Source organism: Corvus moneduloides, chromosome Z, assembly GCF_009650955.1.
Source record: "Corvus moneduloides isolate bCorMon1 chromosome Z, bCorMon1.pri, whole genome shotgun sequence".
Taxonomy (NCBI): domain Eukaryota; kingdom Metazoa; phylum Chordata; class Aves; order Passeriformes; family Corvidae; genus Corvus; species Corvus moneduloides.
This window is the reverse complement of record NC_045511.1, coordinates 9,207,430-9,231,780: the sequence shown is the minus strand read 5'-3', so window position 1 is coordinate 9,231,780 and position 24,351 is coordinate 9,207,430. Positions and strand designations below refer to the sequence as shown.

The 24,351-nt window shown below is 34.5% G+C and overlaps 2 long non-coding RNA genes across 3 annotated transcripts in view; both read left to right on the top strand.

The window, feature by feature from the left end:
* Positions 1-14,128, top strand: part of LOC116438387 — a 49,745-nt gene extending 35,617 nt beyond the window's left edge. For both annotated transcript variants that reach the window (XR_004237708.1, XR_004237709.1), the window contains 2 exons: positions 13,087-13,199; positions 13,845-14,128. This is a non-coding gene — a long non-coding RNA (uncharacterized LOC116438387). The remainder of the gene's footprint in view (positions 1-13,086; positions 13,200-13,844) is intronic.
* A 3,094-nt stretch (positions 14,129-17,222) lies between these two features.
* Positions 17,223-23,390, top strand: LOC116438533. Its single transcript, XR_004237796.1, has 2 exons — positions 17,223-19,300; positions 22,381-23,390. It is a non-coding gene; the product is annotated as an uncharacterized LOC116438533 (long non-coding RNA).
* The last annotated feature ends 961 nt before the right edge of the window (positions 23,391-24,351 follow it).

Here is a 24,351-nt window from a genome sequence, read left to right as displayed (position 1 = left end):
CTAGTGAGAGGAATAAAAAACATTCAGTGTTAAACTATCTGTTTAAATAATCAGAAAAAGTTCAGGACCAATTTCCATATTCACTTATAGCTCATAACTATTTTAAAAAATTAAGTAAGTCCCTTTCCCTGTGTGGGTTTGAAAATCCTTTAATCTTCATGCCTACCTTTCTAGTGCTTTCTGTTGGAAATCCTAGATTAGCTGTGTTACTTGGTAATGAGCATTTCATGTAGGGAACTGCCAACCTGAATCATTGAAGAAGCAGATAAGGCTTCTATTTTGCAGATTTGCAACACTTCTGGAGAGCTTTGCTGAAACAGCACAACTCAAAGTGAATGCATGAATCTCTCTGTCTGCATATAAGCAGTAGGGTCTAACTCAATTACAGACAAAATAAGCCATTCATTGGACGTAACAGGTATGCAAACTTTAATCTATGAAGGTTTGGCTTAGTTTCCCTTCAGATATATGGGTAGTATGGTGACAGATCTGGTTATTAATCCTTAATGAGTATAATTATTTTGTGTACTGTTTATATTTGTATTTCAGTAGTTCAGAATGGAAATTCCATTATGAAAGAATATGAATTTTGTCTTTGATTATGAAGGATTACTCAAAGTCCTTATCTGGTTACAGCAAGTTGTGTTGAGTCTCAGAATGATTTTCACATATTTCTCCAAAAGGCTTCCCTGGAAAAATGTTGCAAAGGCATTAGTGAAAAGAGTGACTAATCTTAAAGGCTCTGGTTTGAGAAATTCTGAGATGTAAGAAACTGCAATGCATCTGTCCACTGATATGGTGTAAAAATATTGTGATCCACCTGGTCTTCAATTCTTTCAGAACCTCAGGATTGAAAATTTTGGTGGGAGTTATGTATTGAATGTGATTAAGAGACAAGAAATATTATTCTACTCTGTGTAGCCTTTCAAAGGTCTTTAAAATAACATTGATGTTATTATAACATTCAGACTTATAATGCAAATGATAAAGAATACACCTAGTATTTCCTGGGTGAATATTCTTAATTTTCAGATGAAAACTATGACTGATCACTCTCCAAGTGATTTCATTGACCAACAACATATCATTCTCCTTTAATTCATATTATCAAGGCTATTGGTGATGATTTTTGAATACTTTCGATGGTTTCCAAGTTCAACCCTATTTCTTCAGGCATATTCTAAATCTTCTTTGAAGACAGAACAGGAGGGTATGAGGAGGAGAATCTTTTCCCAGGTTATCAGTCACACTCAGCTCATTGTCCTCTTTCAAGGTCAGAAATCAATGTCACTTTTGGTAAGATAAAATGGTTTTATAAAGATTTGACTGTATAAAATAATAAACTTTTGCTGTTCAGATCTCTCTGCTGGCCATAATCACAATTCAGAATTATTTTGCTTATTGGCTTTCTTGAAATACCTTTCAAAGTTTCTATGAAAAATTAAAATCTCAGTTAAATTTTAAAATGCATTGGTCCTGCTTTACAATGTTTTGTAATATATTAGGCTGTTATAAAAGTGTTCTATTCATTCATACTGTGAACCAGAGCCTCCACTTAGTACTATTATTTTAAGTTATTCATTAAGGACTGGAATCTGAGACAGTCACATTTTCAGTATGCATTATTAGCTTTAGATGATACTACTGAGTGATGATGAAATAAAGATTAACTGTGTTGCCAGCATACCTGTGATGTATACTAGGAAGACAGATTTGTCTTATTCTTAAAATCTCATGAGGAATAAAAGAAATGCTCAAAAGTATCATTATATAAGGGCACTACATAATTTATAAGTTTGCAAAGGAATGACAGTAAGAACCAGAAAAAAAGGACAAATTTCATTTTCTTGGTGTAGAACTGCATCCAAGATTTTTCAGAAGATAGGTGAGGGTTTTTCTCCTCTGTATATTGCCAGTGCAATGCACAGTGTAAATGCCAGAAAAGGAGAAAATAGTACTTTCTGATTCTGATCCAATAACCCAGGTAGGCAAAGGGAAAGGTCTTGCAGCTGACTTCACTGCATTTTTACAGCAGATGTTGCAGTCTGATCAGAGTAGGATTTCCTTATCTAAATAATAGGAATTATAAATATTTTTAAAAGTATTCTCTCAGTCAGCTCCATAGATGGTTTCCATCACCATTGCATGATATGCTACTAAGAAATACAGAAAAAAATAGAAAACTTAGAAATAGGTTTAAAACATGATGGTGGATATTTCTTCTGAGATTAAGTAACAGTTAACAGTATAACAATTGCCTAGTGAAAGATAGAGTAAACTTTGAGAAAACTGCAAACATATGAAAACTTTCTAAGAAAAAAGTTTGGACAGCATTATTTAATGACTAAATAAAACTGAACCGAGAAGTCTGTACTGAGTAAAGAAAGCAATTCAACAGGATTTCAGAAATACAAATTATACATTATGACTATGTTTTTTCAAATGAATAGGTAAGAAGCATTAATTAAACTGTTTAAAAATAAATTAGAAACACATGCAGACATGCTGTCTCTCCCTGGAGGGAGGTAGATGGAATAACAAGTGTCTGCCACCTTGAATTTGCCAACAAATCCATACAATAGGCAGAAATAAACCCCACACTTTATTGTACTTCTTAGTGATTTATTGTTTTTTAATCCAATTCTTTGTCATTTGCTGGACTTCTTCTTCAATAATGATACTATGTTCCACCATATGGGTTTTTTTCAGCTAAAATATATAAAAAAAGAGGTGCCAGATTAGCTTTGAAGATCAAGCAAGTAAGAAATATAATGACACCAAAGATTGAAATATATGGAAAAACAATAAGTTAATAGAATAGCACCTTTCTGCATTCAAGCAGAGCTGTAAAAAGTGAAACACAATCTGAGTGCAGTTCCTGTGCAAATCATAATCAATAACTGTAATTTTTAACAGTATACTTAGGTTTTTGGGGTCATCATTGATTGTTAATATTTTATCTGTTTTAGCACAAGTACATAAAAGGACAGTGTTCTGATGAGTGTTTCCTCCCGGCTCTGAAAACAATTTTACTGTACTGAGTTGCTAGAAAATTTAGTAGGTGCAATAATAATGTAACTCTTTAAAGCATATTGATGCACACTTAAAGCACAAAGTCAGATTTGCTCAAATCAAATAGACTTGAAATTTAATCTATTTCTTATTCTGTGGTGATTATGGGTATCTCAAAGTATTATGATAAAACAATGCATTTAACTTATCGAAAAGATAAGTGAAAAAACCAAAGCTGGTATATGTAATAGTGCAGTGTAATAGTGTCTCCTGTTAGGAGACAGAAAACTTATATAAACTAATACAGAAGCTGAATTTAAGTCTTCATTTAAACAGAAAGGAAAAGCACATAAAATTCTTTTCTGTTAGGATGGAAGGTGACTTAACAATGACTTCAAGCCCCAAAGTACTTATGGGGATCAGTAGAAGGACACACTGTTCAGAGAATTTTTCTGAATACTTCATTTGTTTTATTCAAGGAATTTAAATCACGTACTCCCCACTACAGCTGTGTGATTCTCACTAGTATTTATATTGACCTTTTAATTGTTATAAAATCATGCATTTTGGTACAATTATCATTAACCTGCAAGCAATAACCTTTTACATGTTTAAAGTGGTTCCAGTTCTTGTTATTATAGACCACTTTCAATGCTGTTCATTTAGTATGCTGTGTTTTTAACACAAATGTAATCCACTCTGCATTTTCCATTTAAAATGCATAAGGCAAAGTGCATCATAACAGGATGTAACTATGTATTAATCAAATTAGCACAACACTTCAAAGGCCCTGGCTTTTTACTAGGCTACTGTTAGACCACAATTCATGATGGAAAGCAACAGTGTAATGAAAGGCTTGGCAAGGGAGCTGTTTATTTTCTTTCCAGAAAGATATATTGTGGGTTAATTTTCATGATGGGAAAAAATGTGGAGGAAAAGTAACAGTAAGCATTAAGCTAAAGCACAATAAATGCAATTTAAAATACTACCGTGGGTTTGCTATTGACAAGCATAAATGTAGTAATTAGTTGATGACACAACAGAGCTTGAATGACCTATTGTTTAATTATTCAAACTTCAAGATACAAACAAAGAAAAGTCAGATTGTTCAATACTCACATTGTGAAACAGGAGCAGCTGGGAAGGTTCTTCCCTCGTCATACATTTAGCTTACTATCTAAACATGAGACCCTTCAGCTAATTCTTTTTAACTACCATTTCTCAACAATTTCAAGTGTACACTACCCAATTTCATTTTATGATCATTTTAAATTTTGTTTCAGAATATGAAATGAGGTGGTGTGTCATACTGACTCCTGCATAGAGTAGTCATGATTAAGGAAACCCAATCTAAAACACTTCTAGTGAACCACAGCAAAGCATCAGGAATGCATAAAGAAAGTGTCTGCATTGCTCTCCTCACAATGTAATGGCTTGTAAAATGTAAAAATAGTTTTCTTGCTTAAATTTATATTCTAACATCACTAGAGTTCCAGCTAAAATTAAAATGGTTTATGCTAAATTTTGGAATTATTTTTAAAATTTGTTCATATGTATTTGTTCCATTAACCCATTTCCATTTTTTTCATATAAGTTTTTAGGCTGCAGGGTAATTTGAAATTCAGTCTGAAAGTCAGGGATGATACTCCCATTGACTTTAGCTGCAGCAGGTCTGAATTCATGTTTTCATCTAAGTCTTCCCTAATGCAGCAATAACTTCCTTGTCTTCCAAATCCAGCCATCCACTCATTTGTTACTCATTTGTTTATTTATGCAAAATTTTACACAGGCAAACTATTAATGTTGTTTTCTGAATCAGTATGTAGTCATTACACCCACTACTGTTTTCTGTTTATTCCCAGTAGATGAAGGAAATAGTACTCAATCCTCTTGTTTATGTTTTGTAAAACACATAAGAAATCTTTATGGCTGTATCTCTGTTTTTATTATTGAAGTGCATTAGTAATAACAAAGTCTGTATGAGCACCTTTTTGGAGATGCTGAAATGACTGAAATTTATCCTATGGAAGCCTGCTTTGACATACTTGATTTGACATGCACACAGGCTCTTGCTAGAGAAAATCACTAAGGAAATGTTATTTTAAGTTATGATGGTAATGCTTCCAAAAGGAAGATTGAAGGTGACAGGATAAATCTTTAGGAACCTTTCAATTATGAAAGAATGCAGTCAGTGCAAATTCAGAAACTGTTCAGAGATTAAAAATATTAAAAATAGAATCTACCTCTAAGAGTACATATATTCCTTCTATGCGATATCTATACAGGAGACATAGCACATATATAAGAATTTTATATGAATGATAACATGAATTTGTATTAGTTGTCTTTATATGGTGGATCTGAGCATGAGGTAACACAGATTTCAAGCAGTACTGGAATCATCTGTTGCTTAAAAGCCAATTTAAGTTATGTTTTGAAGAAGAAGATTAGTATTTAAATATATCTTCTGCAATCTGCTAAAAAATAAGTAAAAATCTACTGAACTGGAACCCTAAATCAGCCACATTCACAATCCTTAACATTTGATGGTTTAATGTGATATTTTTAATAATTTCAGGATGTATTGGTTAGTTTGTTTCTCTTTCCTGCTTGGGAGAAGCTAGATTACTGACAAAAATCCTATATATATTGACATAGATGAATGCAGTCACATAAAAAGTAGCTTTTGTTATTGACTGTATAGGAGAACTGTGTGCGCACACACGCAAATATTTCCTTTGACTATAAAAATTTCAACTATTCAAATCACTCCATGAGATTTCATTGCACTTGAAGAGCTGGTGTCCAGTAATTTGATACACACTTGCTGCAGTATTCACATTTAGTTCTGACCCTATGATGTGCTATATAAGAAATATTTTCATCTGAAAATCTCCAGCTAACTTTTAGTTTAAGTTTTAACTTAAGCTTACAGGTTAAGTTACTTTTTTGTGTCATGTCCACCACAATGACTTCACAGAAACTTCCTACATATTGTCTAAAGGTATCCTCTTCTCATTGTGAATGACTAGGATCAAATATGAGGAAAAATTTTTATCTTAGTTATGAAAAACTCTCAGTTATGGCTGCATAGAATTGTCCTTTCAAAGAAAGGGAAATTTTAGATGGGAAGACCTACAAGGTCATTCAGCTATCTCTTTGTGTCATTCTCTGTGGTATAATATTCCTATGTCCCCTCTAGATGAGATTTAAATCATTCAAATCATTCCATCATATCTCTAGAGAGAGTATTTTTCATATTTAACAGACCTTGAAACATGAGAATATCTCTTTTTTTTTTAATTACATGTTTTCTCAGTTTTATTCTTTCACTTCTGGGCTGAATTTTAGCATAATGTATTGCTTATCAAAACAGGAAGAGGATAATTTTTTCTGCTATAAACTATGAATATTATTCAATATAATTGAATATTAAGCTGTAATGAAAGCAGGACATTTTGGAGGTATGTGTTCAGTATGAAAATCTTACAAGAAAGAAAAACCAATTCTGAATATTAGGCTTCCTCCTAAAAATTTGTGTATTAAAATTCCAGTGAAGTTTCAGATTGATAAAATATTTATGGGAAAATAAATGCAGTACTTTGAAATTTCTCCCATAGAGAAATACAGCAATGGTTTCTGGAACAGGAGCAGAGGACTCATACTTCTGTGCCTTTCTCAGGGAGAAGGGGACTATCCAGTCAGTGCTTCACAAAAAGTAAAAATCATGCCAAAGCCTTGATGCAGAATGCATGTTCTATAATTTATCTAGGGAATCAGGTTGCCTGAACTAGGCTTTTTAGAGCATTGAAGTTCCTCCTACACCAACACCACAAGAACGGAGAACGTGAAGTTACTTAACTGATCTATGTATGAGGGTGCAGAACAATTTCAGCAGTTATTGCTGTTCTGGTAGGGAAAAAACAGTGTTTTTGAAGCTGTTTATCTCTCATATCAATATTCGTGCAGTATAGATCAGATGACTGAAGGTGCAGCATGTCAGGGAGAATTATGTTGCTTTAGCAGAAGGTAGAAACATTTTAAAATTAATTTAAAAGGAGGGGAAGAACAGTACTGGTGATGACCAGGGTGCTTTTTACAGGAAAGACCGCTTGGTACTGAGAAAAATGGTATTGTATTTTATTTATATAACTTCCCTTTGGAAAGATGGCTAGAAGAACTCTTCCAAAACCAAGAAGTAGATTATGTGGTGAGAATTCAAGTACCTCTTCAAAAGAAAATCACATCCAGGAAAAATCTTCTTTAGATTCTTTAAATAAAATGAAATTTTCAAACTCTTGAAATTCTTCTTGAATCAAGTGCTCCATTTTGTCATCATATTTATTTTCATTTCCCCCTTAATAAATTTCAACCCTCTCTGAAATAATGTAGTCTTGAGTGAAATTCTTCTACCTTTATTTATATATAAAATGAAGGCATCCCATATTTCAAAAATATTTATTATTAATTTCATCATAGGCTAAAAGCAAATAATCTCACCCCACCCCACAGGAAATTTTCAAGACACATACATCTAGCTTGCATCATGTCTTAGGTGCAAATATATTTGGTTTACCTATTACATTTAGTGTTCTGTTTAAAAATATCTCAGAAAATTAAATTTTTAAATGAATAGGAGAGGAACCTTCAGGACTTTTAAAAAAATCATTACTTAGGACACACAACACATATGCAGGAAATTGTGCTATTTATTTTTACGTTACAAACCACTCAAATTCAAGTGCTAGAGATAAGAATAAATAAACTAATTTAAAATAAAATCCCAAGTGTCACTGAAGTTTTATTACTGTAGGCTTGGAATTATCTCAGATGCCAGACAGCTATATTTCAAATATTCACACAATTTGTCATATAGAAACTGTATACTTGTCCAATTCTTCTTCAATCTTAAGGTTTGTAAATCTCCATAAAATCAAGCCAAATCTAGTACTTATGTTTCTAAGTAAAAAAAAGAGTTGCAATCCAACTACTTTTTTTTAATATAAGGATATCTTCTCAAGATATAAGCTGAGAAGGATACAGCTAAGATTCAATTCCAAACATTAATGCACATTTCTGTGTCAATATTTCAACATTTCGACCATGCTAAAACTTTAAGAAGTTTAATCTAAACCTTTAACTTTATCAAATTCTCTTGTTAACACATGTGACTTTTACTTCTTCTTTAGTTAACTATTCAGAATGTGAGATTTTCAGTATGTGCTTGCATAAAAATGCACTAACATCTCTTCACCCTGAATATGTCAAAATGGGACTTGTTTTATTAAATTTATAGATTTTATGAGGGAATCCTCTGTCCTTTAGACACGTCCTCCTGTTTCTCTGTATGGTATGAAAGTATGAAATGGATCCATTAAAACAGAGCATACTGTTTTTTAGAGTTTGGTGAATGCAGAGATGAAAACCCTCCTATTACAGCCAGTTTGACACTTTGAGGTTCACAGAGTAGCAAATGCAGTTCTCTTCTGTTTTATGATGGCTGAAAAGCAAATTCTGATTTACTTGATCTGCACACGAACTTTTAGTCATAAATGAGCAGAAGATAAAATGCAGCCAGGTACTGAAGGCTTTGTTCAACAAAGCCAAGAAGGCTTTTTTAAAGAATTGTTTTGCAAATATCTTTCAGTAAAACAAAATAGCCTTTCAGTGAAGAAATTTTTCTGTTTCAAACTTTAGTAGGACTTTTGCCATCAAAGTTTGCTTTTTTCAATAAGTTATCAAAATGTCAATCTATGGCAAATGATACTAGGACATCCAATAATTGTGGTGTTTTGTTTTAGCCCTAGCTGTATCTAATTTTTGTCTTTTGATATCTCTCTGTTGGGTTTTTCTCTTCCAACCAACACATGTTGCCATTGATATGTAGTAGCCAGTTGGTGGCCCTGAAGATTTACTAATGTGAATGCTGTTCTCTTTGTTGTTCTCCCCTGGGTTGTGACATGACAGGTACCTGCAACAATTCTAAACAACTTGTTACACATGGATGGGAAGGAGCTTTGAAAAATTTCGCTGTACCCTTTCTCTCTTTTGTTCACACTGTATAAAGAGATGCTAGCTATTTCTTACTTGCTTTCAGTCCTGGTAGAGCAGGACAGAACTGGCAATATAACTAGAAGTCCTGCTTGTGAGCTGTCAAACCCAATTCCCAGAGCAGAAGGCTTAGATAACGTCTGGTATCCATCTAAAATGAAATGAATCTCTGAAACTTTTGGGTAGTTTTGGTCATTGTGACTATAAATGTGCTGTAGTCAACTAGTTAATATCCTACTTAAACAAAGTTGACTTAATGAAAAAACTCTGATTGTATACAGCTGTATACCATTAATATTTTTGTACAGAGCCTTTAACATACAGGAAGATATAAAGTAAATGAACAATACATGACCTAAGACAATACATAACTGTTTCCTTAGTTCCAAAAATGCATTTATTGATTTTGTTTTCACATGGTCAAGATAATACAAACATTTGTCAGCGTCACCCTTTAGCACTCAGCCCATGCAGAGCTATTAAAAGTTACCCTTATAGATCTCACCACGAATAAAATGCCATTGCAGTACATACCATTACACCCCTCCTTCAGATTTACAAATAAATATGGTCTTCACAGAGTAGCGTTAGCAGTGTTAGAATACTTCAGTTGCTGTTGGTAGCAATAGGCATGATAATACTTTTGGGATGAATTATGTATTAATTGTTTTGTTGAAAAATGGAGATGAACTTTATTTATGGCTGGGTTTCTCTAAAAGGGTTACAAGGGTTGCTCTTCTATTGTGCACAGCAGGTTTTCAAATCAATATTTATACATTTTCTGCAATGCTAATGCAAACCTATCCATTTGTTAAAATAAACAATAAGACCTGACCTATTTACAGTGCTTTATATGTGTTATACCAGCTACTCTATAAACATCACTGTAGAGAATCAACACTATGGATTCAGTGGTGTAATTTATCAAACATGAAATCTGAAAATTTAAGATCCCATTCTGTGGTCTTTTTATGTATGTAGCTCTCTGAAGTGGTGTGGAGGTCTGTGTGAGAATGGGTTACAGGACTTCATGATATAATTGCTCTCCCCCAGAATTTGGAAACTTATTGGAAACTTGAAAACCCAGACTTAGGTTCAAGGATCAGGCCACTTTCTCTGCTAATGCCCGGAAAAAGTAGCCCTTTTGAATCCAAATTTATACCTTCTGAAGATATAATTCATGTCTGTGAGAATATATCTCCATTCTAAATTGCTAGATTTCTTAATACTCTTCCCATCACTCCTCACCTTTGACCCTGCAGAATCACTGCCTACTGAAAGGAGAGGGGGTTTTAGCCCACTTGGCTCATTCATCTTTAAATCTTTTCTTCGATCTTCTTTCCCTTTTAAAACCAGGAGTGCTGACAACTGCACTGAGTGTTAGCTGAGCGAGTAGCCTTAATTTATCTTATTAGAATCTGAGCCCCAACCACCAACCTCATTTCACCTCAGACCTTTTCCCCACATTTATTAAAAATGACTTATGTTCCTCTCAGACAATTTGCATAGAAAAGATATGTCAAGTGCTTAAGTGTGATGGATCCCGAATTCAATAAACCCGTATCAAAATTTTCACTATCTCATAACATTAAAAATTAATTTTAGATATATAATGAGAAAAGTCCTTATATTATAAATAAGAGCTGTAAGTAGCTGTATTGAGAAATTTCGTTTTGCACAGTGTGTGACTATGGAGGTGTATAACACCGAGATTGACTGATTCTTCTGTCATGTTTTGGTGCAAAATAAGAGATATTGCACTGACCACAGCTATATCTAGAGAAGATTTTGATTGATATATTTGAAATAATAGATTCGATGTTTGAAAATTTTTTACCAAGACCAGTTACAGCTTTAAAACTAGGTACACAACTATCCTATAGACCATGTATTTAGTATTTCCTTATCTGTAAAAGAAGTTTAAATGTGTAATTTTTAAAAAATTAACTGTTTAATTTTACACTGGTAGAACATAGTAGAAGACTGGTAGAACAGACATATTTCTCTTTTTTAAAGTCAATGTTGTGTTGGTTTACATTCTCCAGGGATTTTCTTTAAGGAAGATAAAATTGGCAATTGAAACACGCTCACGAGAATCCAAAAATAGATATTTAAGGTCAAAAAATGTCTTCATGATAGGCAAGACTCAGCTTCATCCCACTTAACTTCAGTTCCTACAATGTTCCAAGGTAGTTCTACAGCTTTCTTCTACAGTCACCATAGAAATCAAAAGGATAAGGAGTTTCATCTTTCATAATATCGGTGTCAAAGTTAGGTGGATATATTGTTGTTCAGATGCTTGAGTCTCCCCACTGGCTATGAAAGAGCACAAACAGATGTATTATACTGGTTACATCAGCTTAAGACAACTAAAACTAGGTGATGAATCCAGCCGGAAACCACTTGAATATTGAAACCACACTGGAGCTTTAGGCTCTTACTATTCCAATAGGGGAATGATGGAATTAATCACTCTCACTGACGGAGTACTAACCAATAGTTCAATTATGGACTAAAGATGACTTGTCAAACATACAATATTTCCATTATAATAATCTAAGTCTATAAGCACAGACTTGACTGATCTCATCTACAGACCAGGTTCAGCTCTAAGGTGAATATGCAGAGCTCCTTTAAAATCCAGAACAAGCTGGCTGCTCCACCCAAAGAATGGCAAGAAGCAGCCACAGTCCTGCAGTAGCACCATCTTTTATGCGCTAAATCAGCAGCAGACTTACAAACGCAGATTCAAGATAAGGCTAATATTGAAGGAGAAATCTTGCTCAAAGATATTGAGCATCTCTATTTCTTTGATAAACAAAAGACACTAATAAGGATTTGATGAAAAACAAAGAGTTTTTATATGTACATAGGCATAATTTCCCTTGTAAAAGAATGAAAACTTATTTGCTTTTTCTTCTTGAATATTAAATATGTTACTTAGGGAAAAACCAATAACCTCAGACATAAGTACCTTTGTTGCCAATATTTTGAAAGTATGAGGCAAATAAACAACAAAACCAAGTTTTAATAGTCTCTTTAGTTCTCACTGCTCTTGTAATTTTTATCTTTGTTTTTTTTATTTCTTTAAGTTAGCATTCAACCTTCTGGCTAGAGTTAAATTTAAAGATGAATTTAAGATTGGTTATTAGGAAAGTAAAGTGCTTAACTTATTTGAACTGATTGCTGATAAAAAGCCTTTCAATATCACTTAGTATGCACTCTAAACACTCGACGGACAGAAGATACAAGTGCTCCCTCACTATAGAGAGAAGGGGCTGACTGTGCTCTGAAGTTGCTGTCCCACTGGCTACAGCTGACAAGACCCCTGTATTATCTGTTCTGCAAGTGGAGCACTCATACTTATCGTTGCAGGAGCTATCACTGTTACTTTTTCCCATATCATATTTAAGGAGACTGCTTAAGATATCCACTTCTTCCTCTAATTCAAATGTGACATTAAACGAGGTAATTTGTATTCACTATTGACATAGCCAGAATACAGAAAAAAGGAAATTATTTGTAGTGTTTGCCAGCAGAACCATTGTGTGATTTCCTGGGAAGTAACAACATCATCAAGTTTTGTGCCCTTATATATAAAACATATATATATATATATATATATATATATATATATGTCATTAACCAAATTTGGAACAGTCCATCATGAAAAAAAAAGAAAACTCACAAAAAGTATGTACATGAAAAGTGGAGGAAAAAATTGCAAGAGTATCCAGCAGCCTTTACACTTTCTGTTATGTGTATTCTCTAGTTATAGAAAATGGAATTATGCTGGTTAAGATTCATTTAATAATACCATTCTCAGAATAGTTTCTGACAAACAACTGAATAAGAGTAAATTAAAGGGTAGGACTGTCTGTATTATTCAGGACTTTCTATTACATTTATGGTCCTTGCTGGTTTTTTCCAACCATTAGAATTAACACAGAAACACAGATGTGTCTAGGCAAATGAAATGATGTATAAAACAATCTCAAAAATGAAATACTCTGTCTCTTACAGTTTCTCTAAAGGCATCTGAAAAGAGCACTTATCTGAAATGTTTTTTAGCCGTCCGAAATATCTTTTTATCAATGGAATTGCTCAAAAATTGGAAAACTGGCAAATCATTCTGTGTAAGTCTAGAGAGTTCATAATTTTTGCTTTATTTGATAACTTCTATAAAAATGTTGAATGTATGAATAGTTTAGTTTTTCTCATGAATCAGTATTCTAACCTTTTTTTGAGGATTGTTGCATTTTTATTTTCTTTGTCTTTTACTTCTACCTTCCTCCCTCTCTTTCTGTGTTTTTTGTTTCTTTAATGTGTTTTTCCACTTAGAAAATGAAAAGTCTTTGTTTCTTTGAAAGCTAAAAGGGTCAAAATAATGTGAAACCAAAAGTATAAAAAAGAACATTCAGTTTCTCTAAAGAATAGAAAAGCCCCAAAAATTTATAATTGGGCCAAAAGTCTGTTTTTTAAATATATACTCATTTTTGTGTTCAATCTGAGGACATGATTTTTTTTAGACATTATTACATTTTTTGGTAAGGATTTTGACACCATGTCAGAATTGATAGCTAAAAGTATTAAAAAAATGAAATTCCCTGGTAAATAATTTTAAATTTGCAATTTGTATCATATTGCTTACACACATGAATGTAAAGCTGACGACTGAAAATTGGAAATACCTTTGTGTAGATTAACTTGAAATTAACATTGACCATGTCTTAGAGGTCAAAACAGGCAGTTCTAAAAATTTATTCAATTTTCCTCTACAGATGTGAAGTGCAATGCAATCTTCCTGATGTACAGATGATAAAGTGCATAGAGCCAAGCACAGGTGGGTTTTACAGTTGGGAAAACCAGCAGGAAACCATCTCATGGACCCACATGCTGCCACTCTACAAGGCTCAGGCTGCTTGTGCTGTGCCACCTCTGCCCCGAGTACTGGAACAGGGGTGGGCTCGTGGCCACAGCTGTGCCTGTGGCAAGCTCCCCAGTGCTGTTCGAGGGATTTTAGGTTGATGTTGCCTTTTGGCATTACCTGTACAGCTGTCTAAAATCCCACAGCTTTGGAAGGGGAGCACATCATCTAGGATGGCTGTCTGCACCTATTCCCCACCTCCCTCTCCATCCTCTTCTGCAGCAGAGTGCTAACCCTTGTGGTGGTGTGGAGGAGCAGGTGGCAGCTATCTAATGTCTTGCTATGAAGCCACATGGACACATTTTTCCTGCATGCAGACACCCGAGGGTTTTATGCCTTTAGCACAGGCCCATCTGCTGCTCTCTGCTGCACATGTTGTAGAGGATACTAGTGCTTAAAGAAATGGGCAGTAAAACTGTGGCACACATACCTGGGACCAAAGCATCAACTGACAAAGAGTTGGGGGTGCTGTGCTCTTTCTCAAAAGTTTCAGTGTCTGCCCCAGGTTATGAACATGGTTTTGAACTATGCTAGAATTGAAGGATTTAAAATTATTTCTTAATTCATATTTTGATTATTTTCTTAGAGATGTATTGTATATTCAAGTACTACGCTGTTCTCTCTGAGGCTTAAATTTTGGAACAAATTGAGATATAAACTCTGTATTTCTCTCCTTCTGCACATGACTAACCCAAAATAGACCAGTAACATAGAGGAGAAATCTGACAGGTATGCTTCAAATGTGGTATTATATAGGAAAACTACATTTCAACTACTACATTATCATAGTATGTTACTTAGATCAGTTTAGGCCTAAATAATTCAAGACAGAAAACAAAGACCAGTATTTAAGTTAGTTTCTAATATTCTGGGTGATGATCTACCCTTGTGGAGTTAAACACTGATTTTAGCTAGCCTTGGACTGCTTTTCAGAAAACCACCTCCTTGTGAAGCCTTCATCTCCTCAATCATGTCCATGATCTCCTAAGAACAGATATGTGGGAAGAATCACACTCTGCCACTTGTGAAAAGACAAAACCTGCGTGTGTTTATACATGAACGTGAAAGTACCAAATCCAATACAATTTCAGCAAATACAAATGACATCTTCTACTTTCCTGACTTTTTTAATTACACTAAGCTGAGCAGATGATACTCCTCCAGAAGTTCTGAAGGTCACAGACTCACCCTTGATATCATATATCATGTAGAAGAAAATGTGAAATAGGCAACCGTATATAAAGTATTAGATTTCCCAAAAGAGGAAACCTTTTCAATTGATCTGTTGCTAGGTCTTTAATTGAGAAGAACAAATCCACACCCCAAATCCTCCATATTGTTACACATATATATTATTATATCCCAGAAACCTAAATTCTCTAAACCCAGGGTTCCAACATTTTTCCATTTCTTTAATCTAGAAATTTGTTGCATTTGAGATGTTTTTTCTTTTTCTTTTTCTTTCTTTCTTTCTTTCTTTCTTTCTTTCCTTCTTTCCTTCTTTCCTTCTTTCTTTCCTTCTTTCCTTCTTTCCTTCTTTCTTTCTTTCCTTCTTTCCTTCTTTCTTTCTTTCCTTCTTTCCTTCTTTCTTTCTTTCTTTCTTTCTTTCTTTCTTTCTTTCTTTCTTTCTTTCTTTCTTTCTTTCTTTCTTTCTTTCTTTCTTTCTTTCTTTCTTTCTTTCTTTCTTTCTTTCTTTCTTTCTTTCTTTCTTTCTTTCTTTCTTTCTTTCTTTCCTTCTTTCTTTCTTTCCTTCTTTCTTTCTTTCCTTCTTTCTTTCTTTCCTTCTTTCTTTCTTTCTTTCTCTTTCTTTCTTTCTTTCCTTCTTTCTTTCTTTCTTTCTTTCTTTCTTTCTTTCTTTCTTTCTTTCTTTCTTTCTTTCTTTCTTTCTTTCTTTCTTTCTTTCTTTCTTTCTTTCCTTCTTTCCTTCTTTCCTTCTTTCCTTCTTTCCTTCTTTCTTTCTTTCTCTTTCTCTCTTTCTCTCTTTTTTCTTTCTTCTCTCTCATTCTCATTCTCTCTTTCTCTCTCTTTCTCTTTCTCTTTCTCTTTCTCTCTCTTTCTTCTCTCTCTTTCTCTCTTTCTTTCTCTCTCATTCTTTTTCTCATTCTCTCATTCTCTCATTCTTTTTTTGTCTTTGTCTCTTTGTCTCTTCCTCTCTTACCCTCTTCCTCTCTTTCTCTCTTTCTTTCTCTTTTTCTCTGTTCCTCTCTCTTTCCCTCTCTCTTTCTTTCTTCTTCTTTTTTTTTTTTTTTCATTGGAGGAATAATTGCAGTTCTTTTCAAATCTCCTAGGAAATTTTTCAGCTATGTAAAGTTATAACAAGATGTGACATCCAGTCCTAGCTAATCAGTGTTCAACACAGACCCACTATTGCAGTGCAGGGGGTGGCACTTTCAATTTGCCCGTGACACTGACCAGGTTTTTAAGGAACAGTGAGTGAAGGGAGAAAATAGCATAAAAATGCTTAAATTTTTATAGAAAAGGTATAACTTTGTAAGAAAGCACTATCATAAATTCAAAAAAAGTATATCTTAATGATACACTTAGAGTAAATCATTTGCCTTGAGAGACAGGAGGTCTCTGGTGACCTGTATGGCAGCCACAAGAGACTACCAGGCTAGCTACTTTCAGCTAAATGTACTCTCATATTAATATTTTAAAATGCCATAATGCCTCTCTGAAAACCTCAGAGGACAGATACATCAATTTGCGAGGTCTTCACTCCAGGAAATAGAAACAGGGATAATCTGCCATTAAAAGAAATAGTTCATTATGTCTGCTTCTTGGGAGCACATAAACTATGTCCCTCACATACTTATGTTGCAAATCCTCACTTTAATGTGAAGGGAAACACCATGCCCCAGAGCTTTATTGTCCCACTGTTTATTAGTACAAAAAGGTTTCTTGTGGTATGAAATCTTAAGCTTGTTGCAGTAATCAATCAGCTTCAAAGAGTCTCTTCCCTAAGCCAGAATCATTACAAATAAATCAATTAAACATAAAGTTTCTATTTTCAGGAGGATCACAATGCAGAATACCAGAAGTGCATCAGTGCGCCATAGTTAGAGAAAGGGATTTTACTAGGTTAAACTGTTTTTTCTTTCCAAATCCCCCCCCCTTTTTGTTTTGTTTGTTATGTTTTGTTTTGTTTTGTTTTGTTGCAAAGAAAAAGAGGTTTATTTTTTATTTCAGTTAAATCTAGAGTATTCCCCTCTTTATTGCCTATTTCAATATGAAAAATTTATATATTTATGAGAAAAATAAAAACTACTTAATTTATCTAGATTTAGAAAGGAACGAGAAATTAATTTGCATTGTTTTGGCTATTAAGGACACAAAATCAGAAAGGGATGAAATTAAATTAAATATGTGAATAAAAAAATTCATGTTTTATTGATTTACCTGCTGGAGGAGGTACCAGATATTAGGACATATATGGAATTTTTTTCCTTGAGGATTTTTGGTTTATTGATGCTCAAATATGTTCCTGAGATTTCCCATGGCGAGAAAAAAAATCAGCAGTGACACCAATATTCACTCCTATTCTGTTCTATTCTATTCTATTCTATTCTATTTACCAGTTTACTAATATTATCACCTTTCTTCAGTGTATAAACTGGCTACTCACTAAAATGTTTTGATCAGCTGGATTTTAATTTTCTGGGACAGGGATGGGTGTGTGGCTCTTTAAAAACACATACATACAGGTTATGCTTATTTTCATCAACAACATGTCAAAGAAGGAGTCTTTTTTGTCTTGATATGGGAGGTGATGTTCTGATCCTGAGAAAAGTGATGATCTTAAGTTTCAAATTTCATACAGTTTTATACTGACTGCTAATTGCAAAATACTTTTGATGTATATTCTGCATGTCAATGTTCTGAGGAAAAAAGGTGATTTTAAGTGAAATAGAGCTGCTGCTTCTGAGCTGCTTCTGCTGTGCAGGTTGGAAGCTATGCTGTAAAGGATTCAGAAAAAGACAGCAGAGAGAGGACAGTCTTTGATGGAAACACTCACCCACATAACTACAGCCAGTTGCTATTTCTGACACACAGGTATCTTGTGGATAAAGCAGATGCATGGTCATTTATGGCTGCTGGGTGTAGTCTTGTTTTTCTGTGTACACAACCTGAGATTTACTAGGTAGGGCCTCAGGTCTGATTTATAACAACTACTAGGGACTACAACAGAACTGTACTCGAAAAACTAAGCTGAAGGCTTGCTGAAGGCTTGCTTGAATCAGGTGTCTAAATAAATCGATCATTTTTGTTCGACTTGCAGTTTAGACTCGGTTTCAACAATTTTCTCCATGGACAAATTCAGAAAAAATATTTTGTTTTGGATCACCTCAAACAAAATTGTCATGTGTATTTACTGCACTGATGTCAAACATTTTGTTCCAATATACCAGGGAACTGTACTTCTTGTCTGAGCACCTAGTATTGAGGAAATTTCGACCTGAACTTAGAGTTCCTTGAAGAGTACAAAGAGTACATCTTCCACTGCAAAAAGCAGCTTTCTCCTGAAAAATGATGCATTATCAGCTCACAACTCTGCTGATACAACACAGAAAACAGCTCTTGACTTGATGGCAAAAGGGACAAACTGATTCAATTGCAGTATTCATTCACGGCCCTTAACACGGTTTCTGAGTTGTGAACAATAATCACCCTTACTTTCTAAAAGCAATTTTTAAGGCTACATAAATCTGAACAATTTTGTAGTGGTGTTTTCACTTGCTATAGGTGGAGCTCAGGATTTGCAGGTTTGTCAGTCAAACCATTCAGTTAATTCCTAATACTATGTAGAATGAATCAGTATTAGAGAAACAGTTCCTAAAGTTCTTAACTTTTTACTTTGTTTCCAAGCAAGGTAATCTCGAGACAAATTGCATTATGCCTGTAGTAAAACAAAAAGTCAGGTTTCCAATATCACCTGGATATTTGGCACAAACTGAGTTTGTGGCATTCTTACCTTTTTATCCCTCACAGACATATTTCAGAGAAACAGAGAAGCATGGATCCACTCCAAATAAATTCTAAGACTACATAGTCTTGCAGAAAGGGGGGACTGTTTAGATAGTGTAGCTATGATCTTGCAAATATTTTCACTAAGAAAAAGATTCTGGATGGAAAGCAAAGAAATGTATTTCTTGTCTCCTTTAGTCCTGATGGAAACTCGTTGGAGAAAATCAGTGTGGTTCTAATGATGGAGCTCATCATCCCTGCAGAATTCAGTAACAAGAACTACAGCAGTAGAAATTGCTGTCCTTAGTCTGCTGGAAAGAAGATTTCCTAGAGCCAGGAAATCAGGTCTGAATGCATGATTTTATATTCTCCAGTCGAATCCCCCACAGTGAATCATGTTCATGCCCTACCATCTTACATCTTAGAACAAGATCTCCAGAATGGCGGGGGAATTTCCATCCTTGAAAATTTTAAGTCTGGACTATAAAAAGTCCTAAACATTCTGGTCTGAACTCAGTACTGACCATGTTTTAGGCTGCAGGTTGAACCAGATGCCCTCCCAAGGTCCATTCCAGACCAAAAGTTTTTGTTATTTTACAGCGCTAGCACCTGCTCTAAAAGAAAGACAAAGACACAGGAATTGTCAGAGAAGTGGAGTTCCTGCCAGGATTTCTACTTTTTATAGTAGTGCTGTTTTGCTGATCCTGGCAAGACAGTGGATAAAAAATATCGCTATGAATAAAAAAATTGCTGTGAATTAACACAATCAATCAATCAATTAATTAATTAGTTCTAGAACGATGACGAGTAGAAACAAAGATGAGACAATATTTGTGCAAAACATATGTGCCATGTAAAGCGCAAGAAATATTCAATCTTCTTAGAGCTACCACAATTTATCAGTTTACCTAGTCATATATCCATGATTGCAATGCTTGTAAAATGGCAGCGCTGAAAATAGCTGGCCCCAGAGGGCTTTCAAGGCTAGTGATGCCAAAGAATTAATTTACACTGAGATATGAAATTAAGGTTTTGTTCCAAGGTGAAAGGAGAATAAAATAGCATAGTGGTAAATCTGTGTGAAAGGAGCCGGCATCACAGCAAAGCTATCTTCCTTTATGAAAAACAAAACGAGCTAAAACCGTTCAGTAATATCCACTAGTTCCTTGATACATAATACACTGTGCATATGGTGAAATGTCAAAGTGCTCTTCCAGACCCACAAAGGAAACAAAGGTACAGAAAAACCTCTTACTATAACACTAATACTTCCAGGGAGTTGGCACTAATTCTGTCACTCTATTCAAAGTATAAGCATTCAGCTACATTTTCCTTTGACTTACCAGATGGTCCTCATAAGAGAGAAATATACCTTTGAATTAATAGCATACTTGCTGTTTTTGCTTATTTCTCTAAGGTAAGGTTGCATCAGAACCTCTAATTGCTATAATACACCTGGTCTGATAATAAACAAAACAAGTTAGGGATAGAAAGAGAATAGACTTGTGGTCATGTTAGGAGGCTTGTTACGTGCTTTGTCTGAACGCTTGAAAGGCTTCCACAGATGTATCACCTTTGGAATGTTGGATCTTCTGACCCTACCACTATAAAAGATCCTCTTTATGCAGCTGAGTGATAATAGAGAGTTTCGTTAATGAACACAAGGTACCATTTTACTTTCAGGGCCATGTACTTTATTTATTTATAGGGAACTTATTTGCACATGTAGACTGTACTAAACTGTCACCTTGCTTAAGCTAAGAGTGTAGTATATCTACAAGCTGGGGACTTGTTTCCAGCAGTCTGAAGTACACCTTGTTAATCTATCTGTGAGCTAAAATCCGTATTTTGAAAATAAATGCGTACTTCTTCAAGATGATTTTGCCATGAAGAATTGCTGATTGATCTTCTGAGGACACACTGAGAACTACCCGGTAGAGGAATATTAATTTAGATGAATTCTAAGTGCAAATTTTTGCCTTCATTAATTGTCATGACAAGCCCACTATATTTGATGTTTTCAGATTCGTAATATATGGTTTTCTGATAGGTACACTTCCATAAAACAGAATTTAGTTCTGTATCATTGAATAGTACAGCATTAAAATAAATAACATTTCTGCTCCTTCAGGTCTTGCCTGTGAAGTGGTATCTCTCAAATTTTGCTACATATATTTTTCCACTTTTGATGATAAGGATATTACATGAAAATCATTCATTATAGAAGAATCATCCATTGATTTCTGAAGTTTTCATATCAACCTTGATTGCATTATCAGAAAAATAAAACCTACTTTGCTTAGAGACAGTGGCGGGAAGAATTCACAAGGACTGTTACTATGACATCCTTCCTGTGACTCTTGTACTTCAATCATGTACCCCAGTATATTACTGCATGCCAGAGAGCCATTAATTTCATCAATTGTATTTTCAAAATGTTTCTGCCTTTTGTTTATTAACTCTGATACATGCTTTCCTGGTGCTTGGTCCATGCACCTCAAAGAAGCTCTCACTATCTTAGAGTGGATGACACACAGAGGAGCTAGGGCAGTTGTTATGGTGTCTCAGCATCTGAATTTGCTGCATTTAAGTCAAGGAATGCTTGCTGGTAACTGTTACTCTGTTAGTTTGAAGTCTGACTGGAAAAGCAAAACCTGAGCACATAAAATTATTTGTCATATGCAGAACATAATTTTCTAGAAAAGAACTAAGTGAAGGTAAAGGGATATTGTGTATAATATATACAAAGATTAGATCAGAAGGTGTCTTTTTCCATCAGCTTGCAAGTTTTTCATGGAACTGCTATTTTAACAAAGGATATTAGAAGACCATCCTAGCCAAAGATGCTCTTACAACCAAACTTTTTGCTTGGTTTTTAGGAGATCTATACCCATGTAGTCTTTCTTTCTGAATTTATCTTTAAATTTACTGTTTTATTTGGAGACTGGACTTTAATTAGCATAAGGCTTTCTCCTTCCTGCATTAATTTAAATGTTTCTCTTCCCAGCATACCCCTCCATGGCCCTTAAACAGTTAGTAAGTGACTCCCCATTTATACAGAGTGTATGACTTCCCACTATCTCTAGTATCAGTTTGACATTCTTAAGTCTAGAATGTGGCTGTAGTTATATGTATATACCCACTATAAAAAACTGTGCAGTAAAACTAAGCATAATTCAAAATTTTAAACAGAATAATTTAATATAGTTTATGATTTGCTGCTGACTGAGACTCTACCTGTTAACAAATATTTTGGGATGACAGCTGAAATGGCGTGGTTGTTACCTAAATCATTTTTAAATAGCCGCCTTTATTCTGCTAGAATGTAAAGGTACCCTAAGGAGAAATATATCTGGACCCTGTTTTTTTAAACACAGTAATTAACTTAGGTTTTTTACTAACATGTTATTAATGCCTTCATACAGGCAAACTCTTCAGCTGCAGCCACCAAAGTACAGCAATTTGTTATCTGAGAAGTAAATTAGAAAGTTTGATTCTTTAGACATTATCTGGAGTAAATAGATGCACAACAGGAAAGACCACTGAGGGCCACATTGCTCTGAAACTATGTCCTTACGGAATAAACGGCACTTAGTGTCTGCAAATGTATCAACATCTGGTGCACAACATGAAGTGGAAGAGGTGGATCATTTGGCTCTGCATTGTGAACTGCCCTGGCAGCCCTTGGAAAAATAATAGAGATGTTACTAAAATGACTTGTGGCAAGGGGCCAAATGCTGATATTTTTCACACAGCTGGACCTACCACTTAACGCAATGAAGTTCGCATGAATTTCAGTACGGGGCATGAATCTATCTATTTATTATATATCCATTTTAATAAACTGTTTGACCTTGTACTTTCTAAGCTTTGAATAAAATCTATTTGATTCACTGCAAAGCTTGCTACAGACATCTTATGAAGTTTGGTATTATTCAATGCTGTCTTCATTTTGCTGCATATAATGGTCCTATTCTTCACCATTCATGAATTATGTAGGTCAGTACATACGCATGCCAGGAAAACCTTTCTAGCACCTCATACAATCATGTGTTTTGTATATGTAATGACATACGTTATTGTGATTCTCTCAGAAATATTTCAGGGAAATACTAGAATGTTGAAATGACTATTTTTGTTTGTCTCCATCTGTATTGTCAAGTGAATTAGTTCTCATGAATGCCACTGTGCAGAGATAGAGAAGGAATAAAATAAAAAATGGGGAAAGGTGTGAAACTAGATGCTTGGCCAAAAATAGCTTTGCTATTCATGAAACATACTGCTGTGTTATGGTTTGATTTTGCAGGTTTGTAAGTTTGTATACTCAAGGCTAAGAATTACTGTTCATTGTAAAGATATAAATGCAAAAGTTATTAGAAATCTTCCTGTGCAATGATTAACTAAATAAAGGAGATTAGCTAACACTCTGCCCTCATCATGTGTACCCTGATCTTTTCCCAAATCTCTATCATGGTTCATAAGCATTGCTGCTGGTAGTCTAGTTCAGATTAAGATTCGAGCATTTCTGGGTTCTGGGATGTTAAAACATTGCTACCAGTGAGAATGAGGCAAAGCTGGGGAACAGTTACTTTCAAAGCTAGAAAAGATTTTTGGATCATAATTGCTACTTGTCCATGCTTCCAAATTTCAAATTTTGTTTAATTTTGATTATTCACTTCATAACACATAAGCACTGAGAAACTGCCTAACTACTGGTCTTTTAATTGTCTCTGACACGCATGTCTATCAGGTGAATTAATGGAAGGGACAGGTTAGTCTTTTTTTGCTAATTTTTATACCAATTAGGGAATGAAAGACAAAATTTCATGGCTAGAGACAGGGACAGGTGTTCATTTCTTTAATTTTTTTAAATGTGTGTTCAAAGACATAAGGAATCTTCAGAAGCTGCTTGGGACCCAAAGGTTTTTAGAGGCATTTCTGGAAGCAACATAACAAACTTACAATGAGGTAGAAAAAAAGCTTTTATTTTTAATTCAGGGTTTACATAACACAGTTGATGCATTCTTGTCTGAAACAAGTCTAAAACAGCATTGAGCATATATGCTAATATATTTTTTAAACATTTATTTTGACAAACATTTTAGCTTTTATTGTGAAGAGTTTTTCAAAGTTTTGAAACACTACAAATCTCTGCTTTAGGAACAAAGCTCTGAAACAAACCCGTGATATATTTACACACAACAAAATGTGTGGGCAGGGGTTGCTGGAGCACTGTTTCGCTGTTTAATCTGACAGGGCTAAATATGGAAACCATAAGTACTCAAGTTCATCCTTGTTAACATGGTTCACACAGAAAGATTTCCTGGCTGATTGTGGCCACCAGAACACACTTTCTGATGCTATTATCAGCTATCAGTCATTATCAGCTTTCAAGT